Source organism: Molossus molossus, unplaced genomic scaffold (genome assembly GCF_014108415.1).
Source record: "Molossus molossus isolate mMolMol1 unplaced genomic scaffold, mMolMol1.p scaffold_m16_p_4, whole genome shotgun sequence".
Lineage (NCBI taxonomy): Eukaryota > Metazoa > Chordata > Mammalia > Chiroptera > Molossidae > Molossus > Molossus molossus.
The window spans coordinates 63,126,696-63,145,770 of record NW_023425377.1 but is presented as its reverse complement, the minus strand read 5'-3'; the positions used below and the strand labels follow the sequence as shown (position 1 = coordinate 63,145,770).

The 19,075-nt window shown below is 57.1% G+C and overlaps 1 protein-coding gene across 1 annotated transcript in view; it reads right to left on the bottom strand.

The window, feature by feature from the left end:
• The window catches only part of GFRA2 (GDNF family receptor alpha 2), an 85,278-nt gene that overhangs the window by 12,105 nt on the left and 54,098 nt on the right, over window positions 1-19,075 (bottom strand). The gene's annotated exons all lie outside the window — the stretch shown is intronic.

Below are 19,075 nucleotides of genomic sequence, written 5' to 3'. Positions count from 1 at the left end.
ACTCTCCCCCACGCAGAACGGGTACGTGAACCCTGCCCCGGCGGCCTTGCAGGATGCTTTGGAGGTGCAAGGAGGCCGCCGCAGGGAGGCACAAGAATCCCACTGGAGTGAGATACCCAGAGGGCGTTCCTGACCCATCTTTTCTTCATCGATCCAGAGCAAAGCCCACCCTGCCCCAAACCACCAGCTTCTGGGTCCCACCAAGTAGAATCAGCCTTCTCCTCCCCGGTGACGTAACCTGCCATCACCCATTCCTCTGTGGGCTCCGGTGACACCACTTCTTATCTGAGCACAACCCTGTGTTTCCCCGGTGGCCATGAGCTGCCTGGAGGCAGGCGCTGTGTGACCCGACCTGTCCCTCGTCCCCAACCCCCGATGTGGAGGGTCACATGGAGCCCAGTGCACCACAGCAGTTCCCGCTCTGTCCCTCCACTCTGGCGCCCTGGACACAGCCTGGCTGGGCGCCGCCTCCCCCGTCACTGCCTCCCTCCACGGGGTCCTCACGCGTCCTGTCCCTGGTCTCACAGCAGCGGCAAGCAGTGAGTAATGGGTCTCGTTCACTGCTGTTCCCCAGTGCCGGCACACAGTAGGACCTCAACAGACACATGCTCAGGGAGAGGACCACAGAAGGACCAGGACCCAGCCCTTGACTCCCTACCCCCGCTCTTTCCACGCCATGAGGTACCTCACAAAATCATCCCAAAGGTCACCCTGAGTTCAGCCCCCAGGTTCTCCAGGGACTCTGTCCCATTCGAGGAAGGAGGGGGGAGAGAGAGAGAGAGCGAGAGAGCGTGCCCTGGACGGCCTGAAGGCGCCACCCTCACTGCAGGTGGCTGTGTGGGTCCCACCACAGGTTTGCCCGGGGCCCAGGGTCCTGGAGGTCGGAGGCTGGGAGAGGGAAGAAGCTCTCTGGAGGGACTGGACCCCAACAGGTTTCCTGTGTCCCCGACGCCTGCAGAGGCCGCGAGGTGAGCAGACGGAAGATCATGGGCGCCTAACTGTGTCAGGGGCCCGGGGCTCTCCCGTCAGCTGTGCCCCCAAATCCCAGCTGACCTTAGATGAATCCCTGCTTCTCAGGGACTTGGTTTCCTTATTTATCAAATAAATAAAACATGCTCTTGGTTTACAGCTTGAAAGGTGTGTTCAGAGTCAAAGAAGATAGAACGGCTCTGAAATGAACGGCGGTGACGGCCGCACGACGTGAATGTCCTTCATGCTGCAGAACTGGACACGGAGAACGGACGCAGCGGTGACTGCTGTGTCGGGTGTGATCCACCACAATGGGAGGTGATTTCACACAAGGTGCTTCCTCAGCCCCCCTTGTCGGAACCCCACAGGAACGCTGAGGTCTGGCAGGTGGCTGTTGTGATCATCTGAGCCTCAGGGAAGCTGGGTGCCGGGCCGCTGGGCGGTGGCCTGCGCCCCAGACCAACACGGGGGCACGCCCTGCCTGGCAGGCCCCACTGCCCCTGTGCAAAGCCCTCAGGGCCTTCCAGAGCCAGCGTTCTTGGCACTGTAAACGTATTTTGTCTTTCACAGGAAAAGACAGGGATCGCAGTTATCTCCGCCCTGCCTCCTGTCCATAAAGACACCGCTAGCTCCTCACCACCCAGCCCCGAAGCGGGGAATAGCAGCTTTCCCAGCCAAGCCTCCGGCCCCACAGGAGGCTTCATCTTGAAGGGAAGGCCAGCATCTGCCCACTCCGCAGCCAGCAAATGAGGCAGGTGCTAGGAGAGGGCGAGGGGTGGTCTCTGCCACACCCCAGACCTGGGAGGACACAGAGGCCTTAACAGAGTCAGGGGGTCTGGAGACAACACAGTCTCTAAGCACCTGTTATGGGTTGATTTGTGTCACCCAAAAGGATGAGTTATTGCCCTAATCCCTGGAACCTGTGAACGTGACCCTGGTTGGACGGAAGTTCTTTGCAGATGTAAACACGACGAGGTAATAGTGGAGTGGGTGGACCTGCCATCCAATGACGGGTGTCCTTGTAAGAAGAGGAAAAGGGACACGGGCACGTGGCAGGTGCAGGCAGAGGCTGCCACGATGTGCCCAAGCTCAGGCACACCAAGGATGCTGGCAACACTTCGAGCTTTCAGAGGGGGCCTGGCCCTGAGGACACCTCGGTTTCAGACATCTGGCCTCCAGACCGTGAGAGAGTACATTTCTGTGTTAAGCCCCCCAGCTCATGGCACTTTGTCACAACAGCTCCAGGAAGCTCACCCTGCACCTTCAAAGGCCACATTGGTGGCTTCAGTACGTCTCCCTCCACAGGAGGCTATGGCCAGGCCCCAGCACTGAGGAGGACCAAGGTGGGCGGCATCAAGCCAGACCTGAGCTTCTGCAGGGCTGAAGGTTCCCATCTCCTTCTGCCAAGAGGGCGCCCAGATGCCATCTCTCAGCCAACACACAGGAGCCTGTTCCAAAGCCATCCGATCACAGGTAGGGCCCAGCTCCCTCGCGCTACCTCCCCAGTGTGCAGTGAAGCCCTTCTGACCGCGACTCGCATGGATTTCTCCCAACTCTGTATTCTGCAGACGACATCTGGACCAGGCAATTCCTTACTTAATGGCATAGACACTTACTGCTGTTAACCTGTTTGGTCTCTCCAACTGAAACCCATGTTCCCAGGGGGCAGACCAGGGTCCTGTGGGGGCACGCTGCCCCCTGAGCAGGCCTGAGGGCCCCTCTGGGGTGCAGAGCCTCCCAGACAGCTCCGCCCCCACCCAGCACGCAGGCCTCAGGTCCCTGCTGCAAGGGGTGCCCCAGCACTGACACCAGGAACCCTGACTGGCCTCACCACCCACGGGCTCTCAAGGTGGCACCGGGCCACAGGCTGCTCAAGTGAAAGTGTGAATAAGGAGAACATGACGGCCCCAGAAAGAAGCAACACCCCGATCAGAGGAGGGGGGCTGTAGAGGAAGCCAGCCAGGGAGCAGAGGTAAGAGAGTTCACACGAAGTGGGACCCCTCAGTGGGGGGGCAGTCCCGCTGCCAGGAGAAGAGGCCTGTTCCAAGGCCACGCTCCGCCCATCCCTTGCCCATGACGTGACCTGCGCTCAGTGTCCACAGTTACCAAACGGGGTGAGCCATGCTGCCTGCCTCCTGCACGGGGACACGAGAGAGGTGGGGCCAGAGAAGAGGCATCAATCACCTTCCCTTCCCTCTATCTCTACCTAGGCGCCTCGTCCCCAGCACTGTGCCTGCACTGGACGGACAAACAGGGAACAGCTTTCCCTGTGTCTAAAAGGAGAAAAAAATACCTGTTCACCCTGCCAAGGTGGATCTGGGCCCCATGCAGGGCAGAGTGAACGTATCAGGGAGAGGTAACTCCTTCACCCCTCCCTCGCCACCAGGCTCGAGTCACCTTGCAGGAGAACGATGTCCTTCCTACACCAAAGTCACTTTCATGCCACGCTGAGGACACAGGAGGGGCACAGGTCCCCAAAGCCAGCAACACACACAAGGCCCCTTGGCCAGACACCAGCACCCCGGCACCAGCGGGGAAGGGCCCTCTTGCTCCCGAGGCTGGGGCCGCAGCTCTGCGCAGAGCACCGGGAGGGGAGGAAGCAGGCCCGAGACCAGCAGCTGGCCCCGCGGACGGGTGTAGTAAAGCTGAGCCTTCTGTCCCTCCATCCCTCCACCGCCGGTGTCCAGGAGCTTTGGCAGGCGAGAGTGGCACACAGGCCATTTAGGAGGATGTCCCACCCAAGTCTCCAGAGGCCTGTGACTGCTCAGGTCCTCTCTACCCCTCAAGACACACTGAAGTCCAGGGCAGCCGGAGCCCTCTGTCAGCATCAGAGACCACACGGTGTCAACTTCCTTCAAGCCCGTGACACACTCAACTCCAACCACAACACGCCAGCCACGTGGCTGCTCCCAGCCCAGCCCTGGCAGGTGTGGTCTCCAAAGTCAATGTTATCCTTTTCCCGGTGTACAGCGAGCAGCTGGGGATCTCTGGGCCATCTCTGGGCCAGAGGCCGCTGTGCCCTGCAGAAGCCCTGATGTCACCTGTCCCCTGGACTCTGCTCTCGCTGCCAGGACAGACTTCCCTGGAGCAGCCCCAGAACTTCACGGATTTCTACCTTTAAAAGCCCCCATAAGAGAGAGATGGGATAAAAGAAAGCATGAGAGAAAGACAGACAGGTAAAAAAAAAAAACAGCCAGCAAGAGAACCAAGTGAACAGCAGCCACGTCCTCTCGCAGGGGTCGAGTGAAGTCGGCCAGATGAGCCCGGCAGCAGGTGGGTCTGCCCCAACGCGGACCCTCTTTGGGCTGTTTCACCACAGCTGTGGCCCATTCACTCACAGAGAGGCAGCAGGAGAGGCAGAGACACTTGACTCCCAATTTGATTAAACAGTTGCCAGATTAAATACAGGACATCCATTTCATTTGAACTTCAGATAAGTGATAACACACTTTTTTAGTATAAGTATGCCCCATGCCATATTTGGAACATACTTGTATTAACCAGTTTTCCACTGCTGGTCTGGAATTCACACTGAACTGGGTATCCTGCACCTTATCCTATCTGATGGGCAGATGTGCAAAGTCAAGGAGATTTGTGAAGACCAATCCTCACAAGCAGAAATCATCCAGATTGGGTGGAGGGGGAGCATGGACTTCCTACAGGTCAGTGGTTCTCACAGTGTGGTCTGAAGACCAAAGCATCAATATCAGCTTGGAATTTGGTAGAGAAGCAAACCCTCGGGCCCCACGGAGACCTAGCAGATCTGACACTCCAGAGCGTGGCCCAGCAATCTGACCTTTACCGAGCCTCAGGTGACCCGGGCAGGCTGCAGCTGAGGTCTGCACAGGCTCGGAGCTGGTCTCAGCTTGCACTACCCCCACTCCGTGGCCCAGACAACGAAGAAAGCAATGCTTCAGGCCATAGCTCATGGTTACATGGCAAAAAATACGCATGTTTACACACACACTGTCGCCACATTAACACAGTCACACTTGGACACACCTCTGAGTTCCATGCTTTGGTCTTCGTCAAGAGAAAGTACAGGTACCAGTCATGAACGAGACACTCCCGTGGTCCAGACTGTAAGCACCTTAACCAAACACCTACTTTCTCAAATCTGTCTGACCTCATATAAAATTGGGGTGCATTGTTCCCACAGAACCCCCAAACATTCCAAAGCTAGCAGATATGTGGCTTTTTGGCCTGAAGTTATTGTCAACTTCCCCAAGTTCCAATTTTTTAGGAAACCATTGTTCTAGTTGGAGAAGTGGAGAAAGAGGAGAGAGAACGGATGTTTACTGAGAACCTACTCTGCGCTGGACACTATTCTCATTGACTTCTCTGAACCACCTCGTAAAGCAGATAGGTTTCCTGACTTCACAGTGAAGACAGGGTAGCTCCGAGAGGCCACACACGCAGACACATCCCCGTGGCTGGCACCCTGGGCCAGGCACATGGCAATGAGGACAGGGTCCTGTCTCCCGCTCGCGGACACGGGCCACCATGGCTTCCAGTGTAGCCACCAGCACTGCCTCACGTAAACCAACAGGACACTTGAACATTTCATGGAGGCCAACAAGGGTTACCAAGAAGAGCAAATGACTCATAACGGGCTCACAGCTCATTTATGGGACCGCAGAGCAAATGGCTTTAATAGGCCCATGTGCCTCTGGGACGGCTTTCTGGGTCCCCTCCAGCAGTGCAGGGCTGAGTTAAGTGACACTGACAAAGGGGAGGTGGATTTCACCCACCTCCGGGGCTCACTGTGGACGGCCTGGCCCTCCAGCCTGTCTTGCCTCCTCCAGGACACGGCAGCCTTGCCTCACGGCAGGTGCTTCCTGCCTCCTGTGCTTTCCAAAAGCGCACCCTGGGTGCTTATTCTTTCTGCCCAGAAGATCTGCTCCCCTGGGGATGTGCTGGGAACTTCCTCCTCCAGCCAGGTGGTCAACCAGGCACCCCACCCTCCTGGGCTGCAGGGGGATACATGACCCAGGCGGGACCAGCCACACAGTTCTTTTCCTGGCCACACTGACTGGTCCAGGGAGAAGGAAGTAACACAAACCAGGCCAAACAGGCCTCTTCCCCGAGATCTTTCAAAGGGAGCAGGCATAGGAGAACATTCTTTTTGGCTCTAGCTGCTGAGCCAGTCCAGCCAAGGTGTCTTTCTGGTTTTGAGACAGCACAGATGTGAGCCCAGAGAACTGGGGACCATAGTTCTAACCTCATGGTACAACAAAAATAGTAGCTAAACTGAAGAGAAGCAGAAACAAGCAGGTGGGGGGGGGGACCTATTTCTTTGGGTCCTGGAATAGTCCCCTGCACACTTCTGTATTTTATTGGGAACCAATAAATTCCTTTTTCATTTTTCTTAAGCTAATTGGGTCTCTGTCACTTAAAACAGTAAAAACATTACTATTTAGCCTGGCCGGTTTGGCTCAGCGCTTGGAGCGTCGGCCTGCGGTCCAGAGAGATCCGGGTTCGGTTCCTGCTAAGGGCATGTACCTCGGTTGCAGTTTGTCCCCGGCCCTGGTTGGTCGTGCGGGTGGCAGCCACTTGATGTGTCCCTTCACATCAATGTTTCTCTCTCTCTCTCTCTTCCTCTCTCTCCCTCCCGCTCTATCTGAACAAAAAATGGAAAAATGTCCTCGGGTGAGGATAAAAAAAAAACACAATTACTATTTAGCTTCACTTTCTGCTTTGATATAATCTTTTCTGTCCAAGTTCAAAGCAACCAGGAAAGGCCCACACTGGAAAGGACACAGACCCAAACCCAAACCCATAGTGGGTCTGACCAACCCACGTGAAAGAGCCAAAGGTGCAGAAGCACCTCAGGAGAGCAACTTGGACAGGAATGACGGTAAGATTCAGGACGACGCGGCTGGCCTCGGGTCCATCCCCCGCTGGCCTGGAGAGGACCGGCTGACAGAGAAGCCACAGAAAGCTACATCGTTATTAAAATTGACAAGGATGTGGATTGTGCCAATATATAAAAATTCAAACCTGAAATCACGTTAAGGGATAAAAAGCAGGAGACAACACAGTTTTTGCACCTGATCACCATCTGGGGAAATGGTGAGTGTATGACAAGATCCAGAAGGAAATTTCAAAAGATGCTGATATACTACGCTGTCCATTATGCTCTCTTTTAATAAAGTTGCTCTAAGATTGTAATTATTTCTTTAAATTGAATTGTACAGGGCTTATTATAAACAATGATTTCTGGCCTTCAGTTAGAGAAAATGTTATTGGTTCCAGAAGCATCAACAAGACAAAGGGTTGCGAGAGAAAAGCCACCAGCTCAGAGAACAGGCTCCCCGTCAGGGCGGCTCCGATTCCTGGGAGCTGGCAGGGTGGAGACAGAGCCTGTGCCACGGTCTAACGCTCTGGACATGACCAAGACCTCAGGCAGGCTGCTGCACTCCGGTTTGCTCTCCACTCACAAGAGCCCCTGAATTCTTCCCCCGGCCCAGCCCCTCCACAGAAGCACACCTAGTCATGGGGGCCGACTTCCAACATCATGTCGTGCTGACTGGGTTTGAGCCCTGGCTCAGCTACTCACTAGCTGTGTGACCTTGAGTAGTTCATTACACCTCTCCAGGCCTCCGCTGCCTCACCTGCCTCCCAAGGTCATGGTGAGGACAGAATGAGATGCCCAGTGAGCAAATGTACGTAAGTGCCTGGACAGTGCCTGGTAGGTAGCGGGTGCCCATCGATGTCTGCTGCCGTTACTGAGATCAGGGGGCACCGCTAACCACTCCTGAGCATGGAACACTGGAGAAGGCACAGCGCTTTCCCCTCAGGACAAGGGACATAATATCTCTCATCTATTAACAAGCACCTCCTGCACTTACGCAGAGTCACCCAAAGCGCTTCCACTGACATCACCACGTTGTACTCCGACAACAAGCCTCTGAAAGTGGCATTACTGTCCTGCTTTACAGATAAGGACACAGAAGCCTGGAGAGGTTAACGCCCTCATTCAACATCGCAGCAGGGCGACAGACTGCTCCAAATCTCAGCTCCAGAGCCAAGGGGTCTTCCCTGCCACCATGCTGCCCCTGCCCTACCCAGCCACTCCCTCCCCTCTTTTTTTGAAGTCTGATCATTTTTTAAAATATGTTCTTATTGATTTTTTAGACAGAGAGGAAGGGAAAGAGAGATAGAAACAGCAACATGAGAAAGAAACATCCATCGGCTGCCTCCTGCAGCCCCCCTGGGGATCGAGTCCACCACCCGGGCTTGTGCCCTGACTGGGAATCAAACCGTGACCTCTCAGTCCGTGGGATGACGCTCAATCCACTGAGCCACTGGCTGGGCCCCAGCTATCTCCTTCCCAGCCCACCACGCTCCCCCAATCCCCACGTGGTGGCCACAGAACCAGGGAGGTTTGCTTCTCCTCTGGCAGTATCCAAGGGAGCCAGTGGGGTGCCACCTGCCCCCTTGTCCTTCTCCACGCAGTCTGGAGCTCACCCGGCAGCCCCTCTCTCCTCCAGATGAGCCATGAGAGCGTCCATAGAATATGACCTGAAGAGGCTGTGGTTTGAGCCATGGGACCCAGCTGACCAGAAGCAATAAATTAGACCCAGGCCACCCGCAAGAACCCGACACACCAACCACAGTGGCCAACCGAAGCCCGCTCTGGGAGAGGGTCAGGGCGGTCTGGCAGGGCCGCCCACGGAAGCCCGCGTGGATCTCCCTCCTGGGGCCAGAGACGGAGTCAGGCCGCTTCCTTCTTCTGGAGACCCCCGCTGGACACAGGCCTGAAGTCCCCTGACACACAGGCATGTGGGCAGGCAGCCTTTTCTCCATTCGTCCCCAAGCCCTTCACCTGTGTTCCAAATCTATTATTACCCAGTAAAAAGAGAAAAGAATTAAATGTACGCATCATTTGATTTTAATTGAAGGACTGTTCTATTTCATTGAACTGCTAAGTAAGCTGAACAAGAGATTGTGTTTACATAAGCAAACCCCAAGTCACTATAGACTTGCTGTCACATTAAGTCAATACTTATGAAGGCTCTCTATTTAATTATTTAGCAAGGATTGACTTATTATTGTGTTAAGAGTGTGGTTAGCCTTGAGCTAGGTAGCCAGCAAGCTGAAAGATTTCTTTCAACTTTCTCTGAACGCTGATATGACTCTTGCTGGTGGTATGAGGTTAGATTCCGTCCCTCTCTCCCTCCTGCCACCAGCTCCCCCCCTGCCGCAGGACTCCCACCCTCAAGTCTGGGGAGCAGGTGATTCTGTGGTGGCCAAGGAGCGGGCAAGGTCCCAGAGGCCAGTGGTCGGCCTCTCACATGGTCTTCCTGACCCTGGTAATTAGCCCGAAACCCTGACACCTGGGCTCTCATTAGCTTAGTTTTTCTGTTCTTAGGTCTAGCTGCTCTGACCTTCCTGTTCCTGTTCCAGACGCCAAGGACCTCCCACTCAGAGATCAGTTCCCTCCCCACCCTTGTCACTCAGCACGTCCCCTCGTCCGCCCCCAGGGAATGTTTCCCAGCCTTCGCAATCCATCCAAACCCTAGTATTCTCCAGCATATTCTTAGAGATTCCACTAGGTTCTTACATCAAATCACCTTTCCTGAAACATAACATTGGGGGGGGGGGGGCAGAGCTGCATGCTTAGCCTAAACTGCAGACCAACAGGAGAGGCACAGTGATTGTAGTCAAAACCCCAGCTCTGCCATTACAGGGCCACAAGCGGGATACATTCCTTGCCCTCCGGAAGCGTCCTCATCCCTAACAGTGGTCTAGTCATCGCTGGCAACAGTAATGGAGATTCCTATACAGCTCCTAGGACTGTGCCCACTTGCTACCCTGGCGACTACAGCCCCACTAACACCCCAAAGGAGGACTCCCTGGGCTTCAACAACCCCTCATTTGCCACCCGGATCCCTACCTATCACTGGCCCCCTGCGGCTCCCTGTCATCTTCTCGGTCCTCACACTCCTCCTCCTCTCTCCCACCCCAAACCCTATAGCAATACTGGATCACATGCTCCCGACCAGGGTGTTTCCAATCCTTACCTCCCGGTGCTACTGCTCCCGGGAATCCTGCCCCCCGCCATGTCCTCTGTAAACCTCTTCCTGTCTACCCTTCGAGCCCATTTCCAACACCAGCTCTCCCAGAAACCTCTGAGTGCCTTGCCCCAACTCGAAACATGTTGCACAAACTCTGATGACTGCACTTACACCACCAACCACATATAAGTTATATTTTTAATATCTGTTTCTCCCAACTGGGAAGAACCATTGTTCAGAATAGAAGCCATTCAATTCGCGTCTGAGTCTTCAGTGCCCAGAGTAGGGCTGGACACCAAACAGGAGCTCAGCAGCCATTGAATGGGAGGAGGAGAGATGGGAGAAGGATGGAGGGATGGGTGAGTAGATGGGTGGATGAGTGGGCGGGTGGCTGGATGAGTGGGTGGTGGGCGGGTGGTGGATGAGGACTATATCTAAAGGCACAGAAGACTTTCCTCTAGGCAGGAGGAGAGTCAAGGACCATCCTAACACCTCCCCTTGAAAAATGAAACTGCGAGCCGAGTTCCAGCAGGAAGCACAGCCCGATGCATCAACGCCACATTAGCCTGGCAACAAGACAGCTCCGCCCCACGGTGCCCTGTGGGCCTGTCTTCCTCTCCTCCTCAGGTCCCGCCTGGCAGTTGTTGGGAACTTGGGAACGCATCTTTGCTATCTCTGGTAATAGCCATTCTCCAAAGGAGGCCCCAGGGGCCTGCAAGAATCAACACACATCCTCAAGCACCACTCTGAAGATGAAGGCGCCACAGAGGGAGTCCAGCGGGCCCTGTGGAGAAAGGCCGGGGAGCTGTCCGTTCTCGAGCCGCGGAGAGGGGGGTCAGTGCCAGGCCACAGTATTTGGGTCAAACACCCGCTGCACACAGGCCGTGGCCTGGAAACACCCCTGCCCCTCGGGGCCCAACTGCTACCTGCACAGAGGACTATCTGGAATGAAGCCACATCCGCAAAGGCAGTTTTGGAAAACAGAGTTCACATCTGCCTGTCTAGTCCTTTCTCCTTAGGAACATGAGAAGGAGAGACAGAATGAGGCAGGACTGTGACACCCAATTCTCTTCCTCAGCTGACTGGACAGACCAGCCCCAGCACCACCCCGAAGCAGGACAGGAGGCTGGTGTGGGAGCCTGCACACCACAGCTCCACCCACGGGGAAGCAGGAAGGGCCAGGTGTGGGTGGGCCTGCTTCGGAGAGCACTGGGCAAGCCCCCTCAGGACCCTCAGTCTCTCTTCCGGGCCTTCTAGGACAGACCACACAGACCATTCCTCCTGCCAAGTACGGGGACCGCTGCGCCATCACTAGGAGTCTTTCTCACTATGTAGACTAAGGAGTACTGTGCTTCTCTGGACCAGCTCGTCAAGGCGACGTCCATGGTCAATGACCTTTTCCCTGAACTGACAAAGGATGCAGGCTGGGGAAACTGGTTAAAGGGAAATATTTAGCTGATTCCAGAAACCATCGCAAAGTTAATCACCTGCCCCTGTGCTCCCGCCTCCCACTGGGAGCTCCTATCCTGGCCACAGGGCCCTGGCGGTGGGGTGGCCGGGGAGGGGCGCCGGCGCCAGGGATCGCTGCCCTCGGAGGAGAGGGAGTTGCACGCAGCGGCATTGCTGAAGCATGTAAGACCAGATTATTTGTGGCCCCAACTTGCTGAGGCAAGATGAAAAATACAGCAAACTGCAGCTGCTGAACTCAGCTTTTTTCCTTTTCTTCCTTCTTTCTCCTTCGCTGAGGTTAGTGTTTCACAAAAAGGGCTTTAAAAAAGTAAAATCTATAAACTGGGGGTTCCAACCTGCCAGCTAAGGTCAAGCACACAGAGGCAGCGTCCAGGGAGGAGAGAACACAGCTCTGTCTCGCCTACAAGCAGGGCGCTCACTCATGTGAGCACACACACGCCTGCGCAAGGGCCCTGTACCCTGACAGACACAGACCGGAGCCCCTCGGGTACAGTCCTCCTTCCTCCAATCATTGGCCCTCCCCCTAAGTCCTAAATCTTGTGTGGGTTCTCTCCAACTCCAAAGCAAGCAACAACCTCAGGAACCCTCTTGCAATCAGAGGGCTGGGAGTCGTGCCTGGTACCGCACCAACACTGAGTACTCGAAGCTACAGTCCTGCAAAGGCTCAGCTTCCACCGTGCCTTCCAGGGTGTGGGCTGGATGGGAATCAGAGGGGACACAGCAACCACTCGGGGACAGCAGTCATTGGCCCTCTAAAAACCTCTGCTATAAACCAGTGAGGCATCAGGACCTGGAGCTTCTGAGAATTGGAACTGGAGCCTCTGGCTTCCACCAAGGAGAAGATAAAGTGTACAGGTAGACCATTCATTCCCATGAGGCAGGAAAAAGATGGTGACTCCCATCTGACGTACAACCAGGCGAGGAGCAAGAAGACTCTTAGCTCATCAAGCATTTGGATGCATTTATCTTAGAACGAGCAGATTCTGGGGCCCAGTCAAGTTCCTCACTCTTCCTACCAAGTCTCTCACCGTGCCCTGCAGGGCTCTGCCAAGGGGCACAGGGTACAGAGGGAGATACGCCTGGCTGGACACTGAGACACCGGCGGGGGCAGGCCAGGGAGAGAGGGAAGTCCATCATGGCCAATGGTGCGACAGAAAGCAGGCAGGGGTCCAGCCACGGGAAGGCACACAGTGGGTTCTTGAGGCAGAGTCTACAGTGAGGTCCAGAGTCTGGATGCAAAGAGCAGAAGCCTTCCCAGGACACCTGTGCTCCAGTTTGAGCAGGAGGAGCCCCTGAGGGTCTGCTGTAGACGGAATGTTTGTGTCCCCCAAAATTCATGTTGAAACTTGATCCACAATGTGTACTTGTTGGGAGGATGATCAGGTCATGAAGGCGGAGTTCTCCTGATGGGGTCAGGGCCACAGAGAGACGCCACAGAGCACCGGCCCCAGGACACAATGGGAGGCCATCTATGAACCAGGAAGCAGGCTCCCACCAGACACTGAGTGTGCCAACGCCTTGATCTTGGACTTTCAGCCTCCAACTGTGTAATGAATTCCTGTTGTTCATAAGCCACCCATTTCTGTTACAGCAGCTGGGTGGACTAAGACAGACACAGTCCACCACCAACCTCCTTTCTGTCCACTGGGTGGAGGACTCCCCAGGTCCACTGGCAAAGCTTAAAGCCCCCAGGGGAACTGGAACTGGAAGGCGGTAGTCCTCGTCCCAGCAGGCTATACCGTGAGTTGGCCGTAACACCGCTGGACGCCCAGCACACCCTGTAAAACTAACTCTAGTTTCCTAATGCTGCGCCTGGGGTACCTCTGGGGTGCCAGGTGGGAAGCAGCATCCCAGTGTGTCGGCCCAGGTGGAAGCACAGCAGCTGGCAGGGCAACAGACAAGGCCCCTTGCAGGGAGTCAAACAAGGCAGAAGAAATGAAGGCTGGTCAGACACAGTGGGTGGAAAGCCTCCAGCCATGGCCCGGACCCACCACGACACAAGAGGGGCCGTGGGCAGTCAGCGTCCACTCAAAGAGAGCCCTAAGAGGACTACACCCCAAGAGACACCGAGCCTGAAGGGAGAGAGGCCAACCAGGCTGATGACAGCTGACCCCAGGGCCCAAGGAACTGTCCTGCTGACACAGGAGGTAAGCCAGTGGGTGGCCTTGCACGGGGGCTGGTGATTCATGGTGCTCCTCCTCACGGCCCCATGGCCTACTAGATATGCACTGGATGTCTTTATTGGTGACCTGAATTTCATCTGCATTTTGCTGGTGGTAGAGATGTTGGTGTTCAAAGGAAAGAGAGTAGAGTCTACTGTTGCACTGGAGTGGGGTGTACTGACTGAGTTTTGACACGTGAGTCCGTGGCAGTGAGGAAGGCAGACCAGCTGTGCAGCGGGTGGGAGGTGTCTCCTTTGAATGCCCAGCTACTACACTCCTCTGCGGCAGTGCATCTGCAAATCGTGGAGAGGTCCACGGCCCCAAACCAGGAAGCAAACTGGGAATAGCAAGCCGACAGCTGGTGCCTGATGAGCTGTGGGCAAAGGGTCAGCAAGGGGTGAAGACTGACATTAAAGAAGGTGTCCAGGACTCCATGACAATAAAAGTCTGTGTGCATAGCCCTGGCCGGTTTAACTCAGTGGTTAGAGCGTCGGCCTGTGGTCCAGAGAGACCCGGGTTCGGTTCCCACTAAGGGCATGTACCTCGGTTGCAGTCTGTCCCCGGCCCTGGTTGGGTCGTGTGGGTGGCGACCACTTGATGTGTCCCTTTCACATTGATGTTTCTCTCTCTCTCCCTCCCACTCTATCTGAACAAATAACAAAAAATTCCGCGGGTGAAGATAAAAAAAAAGTCTGTGTGCATAGAACTGAACATAAATGAAATAAAAAATAACTATATCCCAGGGGCGTTCAGGAGTTGGCATAAGATGCAATAGTCTCCTTGGTCCCCAGCCCACCTTGGGCTCAAATACAGGTACACGTGTCATGGTACCACAGGAATGAAAGTCAGTGTCTGGACCAGGCTGCAATGACTAGAGTCACAGCCCATGCACATTCTCTGGACGTCAGCCCCCAGGCTAGGACTTACTCCCACTCACCCTCATACAGCAACCTTCTCTAAACCTATGCCTTTGGACCCTCCCGCTCTGAAAGCAGCAGTCACAAGGGAGAACAGAGTGCCACCCAAGCTTCCATCTTCAGAGCCAGCAGCTTGGAGAGGTTGAGAAGTCAGAGTGATCATCCCGAAGGAGATTTCTGAGCTTCTCCCTAACAGAGACCTCAGAGCTGGGGCTTCCAATCCAGCCCCTGCCAAGGGGCAAGGCCCACAGTCATGCTCCCATCACACGGACACACGCTGCTGCTGCCGCCAGCAACGGGACTGGGGAGGCTGGGACTCCCGGGGCAGGGACCAGTGCTGCTGGCCACGGGGGACTGGGGAGGCTGGGACTCCGGGGCAGGGACCAGTGCTGCTGGCCACGGGGGACTGCGGAGGCTGGGACTCCGGGGCAGGGACCAGTGCTGCTGGCCACGGGGGACTGGGGAGGCTGGGACTCCGGGGCAGGGACCAGTGCTGCTGGCCACGGGGGACTGGGGAGGCTGGGACTCTGGGGCAGGGACCAGTGCTGCTGGCCACGGGGGACTGGGGAGGCTGGGACTCCGGGGCAGGGACCAGTGCTGCTGGCCACGGGGGACTGGGGAGGCTGGGCTCCCGGGGCAGGGACCAGTGCTGCTGGCCACGGGGGACTGGGGAGGCTGGGACTCCGGGGCAGGGACCAGTGCTGCTGGCCACGGGGGACTGCGGAGGCTGGGACTCCGGGGCAGGGACCAGTGCTGCTGGCCACGGGGGACTGGGGAGGCTGGGACTCCGGGGCAGGGGCCAGTGCTGCTGGCCACGGGGGACTGGGGAGGCTGGGCTCCCGGGGCAGGGACCAGTGCTGCTGGCCACGGGGGACTGGGGAGGCTGGGACTCCGGGGCAGGGGCCAGTGCTGCTGGCCACGGGGGACTGGGGAGGCTGGGACTCCCGGGGCAGGGACCAGTGCTGCCGGCCACGGGGGACTGGGGAGGCTGGGACTCCGGGGCAGGGACCAGTGCTGCTGGCCATGGGGGACTGGGGAGGCTGGGACTCCGGGGCAGGGACCAGTGCTGCCGGCCACGGGGGACTGGGGAGGCTGGGACTCCCGGGGCAGGGACCAGTGCTGCTGGCCACGGGGGACTGGGGAGGCTGGGACTCCGGGGCAGGGACCAGTGCTGCTGGCCACGGGGGACTGGGGAGGCTGGGACTCCGGGGCAGGGACCAGTGCTGCTGGCCACGGGGGACTGGGGAGGCTGGGACTCCGGGGCAGGGACCAGTGCTGCTGGCCACGGGGGACTGGGGAGGCTGGGACTCCCGGGGCAGGGACCAGGGAAGAAGCCCTCACCGAAGCCCACAGCCCAGCCCACACAGAGCCGTCAGGGTGCTGAGTCAGCCCAGACGCTCAGGGTCCGAAACCTGTACCATGGAAACCCGTGCTGTATGCTGTTCATGTTTCTATAACTATTTCCTTTCAGCCCTGCCTTTGCATGGCCTGAGACCTAGCGCCAATACTAAACAAGCACAGCTAGCGGTCTGGGCTGCTCACTGCACGCCCGCCAAGCACCGCTCACAGCATCAACACGGTGAACCTCACAAACACCCCGGGACGGGTGCCGCAAAGCTCCCCACTGCACAGAGACGGAAACGTGGCTTGGACAGAAGACGTGGCTGTGGCCTGGCTGGAAAGTGCTGGGCGGGACTGCAGCCAGGCCCACGGCCACCAGTCCTCTCGGAGTGTGGACAGGTGGAGCCCCTGTTCCCGCGGGAGGCGAGCATCGCCCTCTGGGGTTTGATGGTGGCAGCAGAATCCGAGAGGCCCAAGGTGGAATGACAGTCACAAGGACAGAGGCAGTGCTGCCTGACCTTGACCCCGCTCTGCCCCCTTGCCCTTGAGAATGACATCCAGGCTCCACCCATGGCGTTGCTGCCATGAGGAAGGCTGGCCCCCTCAAGCCTACTGTCCAGCTTGTCTCTGCCCCAGTCCATGGTCTTTCTCCAGCTCTGCTCTCTGCCCCGGAAACCTCAGCACTCCCTCCGCCAGAGCAGACCCCGCCCACCCTTCCCCACCGAGAGCCTGTGCCCACCGTCCCTCCCTCCCTCTCCTCAGAGAGCCCCCTCAGCCTCGCCCAGCCTTTCCTGAGTAACAGCTACTCATTCGAGTCCTCTCCTACCCGCCTCCCAGGGGATACCCCCATCATGAACTCTGTAGAGCCCCCAGCCTTGGGGCAACAGTAACAGCAGCCAGACCACCCTTCTCTGGCCGGTGAGCCCCTGGGAAGTGTGGGGGCCTCCTCAGTGGATTTAGTGCCACAATACAAACAAAAGACTTAATTCTCACACATCCCGAAGGCTGGAAGTCTGAGCTCCAGGTGTTAGCTGGGCCCTGCTCCCCGAGAAGGAGCCAGGGAGGCGCCCCCCTTGCCTCTCCCAACGGCCGGTTCCCAGCATTCCGCGGACTGTAGCCACGTCACTCCAGTCTCGGCCTCCGCCTTCACGTGACCTTCTCCCTGTGTCTGTGTGCGCTCCCCTTATTATAAGGACGCTGGTCACTGAGCTCAGGACCCACCCTACTGCAGGATGACCTCGTCTCAACTACTTATACCTGCAAAGACCCTGTTCAAAGCAGGCCGCGTTCTGAGGTCCCAGGTGGACATGCATTTTGGAAGGAACAATGTTCAACCCACTCACGCACATCCATAGCCTTCTCCTTGCAGCAGGCCCTTGACCTCACCCCACCCCCACCCCCGCTGGGTTCAGATGTAGGCTGAGACCCTCTGTGTGTCCAGGGGGGCAGCCACTCTGCCAAGGACAGGCTTTCACTCTCCACGGTCTCGGTCTTTGCTGCCCGCCCAGTGTTGGGGCTAGCTCCCACAGGACACAGGCAGGGTCTCTTCCACCCTTACTGGGGCCTCCTCTGGGTAGGTCCCCTGGGCTGCCGGGGGAGAGGACTAAGACACCTCCAGCATCAGGTTCCCAGGACCTACACCTGCAGCGACAGCCCTGGGGGAACAATTCCTACTGTGCTCTCCCCCTCCCTGTACGGGTCAGGCCAGGGCAGCTGTGGGGCCTTTGCCTCACTTCCTCAGGACCCCAGAGCACTCCTAGGTCCCCGGGCCAGCTGTGCCCCAGCAGGAGTAAGAGAGGCCACGCAGGACACTGTAATGGGGTCAGCCAACCTGCACAGGGCTCTGCCACTCCTGCCCAACCACGGCTGCTTTAACTCAGCCTCTGAGGCTCAGGCCCACCCGTCTGTCCCGTGCACGCCACAGTGGTCTCTCCACTCTAATGTCCCATTTCCAATGGCTGTCTGGATTCACAGCAAATACTTTCATTGTTTCCAGAGGATAAACACACAGGGGTCATTTTAATAGTACAAATGCCAGCTGGACATTAAAACGAAAGTGTTTGGATGTTCCACACAAGTAAACAGCAGATAGATCTGGGCCACTCCAGCCCGGCACTCCATCTCCCCCTGGAAAGATTCACAAGAACGCAGACAAGGTGACGGCACCAGCAACGTCCCCCCCACAGGTGGCTCCACAAAGCAGACTAGTCTGTCAGGCTGCATGTTCCAGGACCATCTCCACAGGCCCTGCGCCATGCTGAGTCCAGCCCCACCAGCGGATGTGCCGCACACCTCTGCTGTCAGCCTCACTGTGACCACCCCCGGAGCCGGGGAGAACTGGATTCCTGCGCCCCAAACCTAGGGACTCCGTTTCCATCGGAGTTCGGAGAGACCGGGTCAGTTTCACGAGCCCAGCAGCTGACGGGCCGCTGGGGGAGAGAAAGCAGAGGAACCGTGCAAAGGCAGCCTGTGCAGCCACCCTGCCTCCGGCTTCTGCTCCCCCTCAGAAGCTGTGTGGTCTTGGGCAAGTCACTTAAAATCTCTGGTGCTCAGTGTCCTAATCTGAACACGGAATAATCATAGTGCCCGCCTTAAAGGGTTGTAAAGGACACGTGAGGTCAGGCGTGAGCATTCTAACGGCGACACGGTGCCTCTCAGGAGAGCTCCGGCAGTGTCACCTGCCTGGGAAGGTCACCCTTCTGGGCAAGCCTGCCTCCTGAGGGAGTGGCATTCCCGTGCCAGCGGCGCGGCCAGGGGAGGCTCCCCGGCAGCCCTGCTCTCTGGGGTCTGGGCAGCAAAGAGCCCAGCCAATCCCAGTGCACCCACTGCGTGGGCGGACCAAGACCAGAGCAGGGCGGGGCAGCTAGCCCCAGGGAGCAAATGCAGCAGGGGATGGTCAATGGGGCAGGTTATTCCCTGTGTTTATCCCCTTTGTCTCCTCTGAGCCTTTATTGTCAACAAAGATCTTGGTCTGATCCGGCTGTGCTGTGGGGGAGAGGCATTTGCACTGGAGCCTGAGTCTGGCAGGGAACCGGGCTGTGCCACCCTTCAGGCCTGTAGGGAGTAGCAGGGGTCCTTTGGGGGGGGGGGGGTCCCCGCCTGCCCGTCCTTCCACTTACAGGTTTTCCCTTTCACAATTGTGCAAAACCTGGGTTCATTATTACTGAAGAAGGCAATTTCTTTATAGAAATAGCAT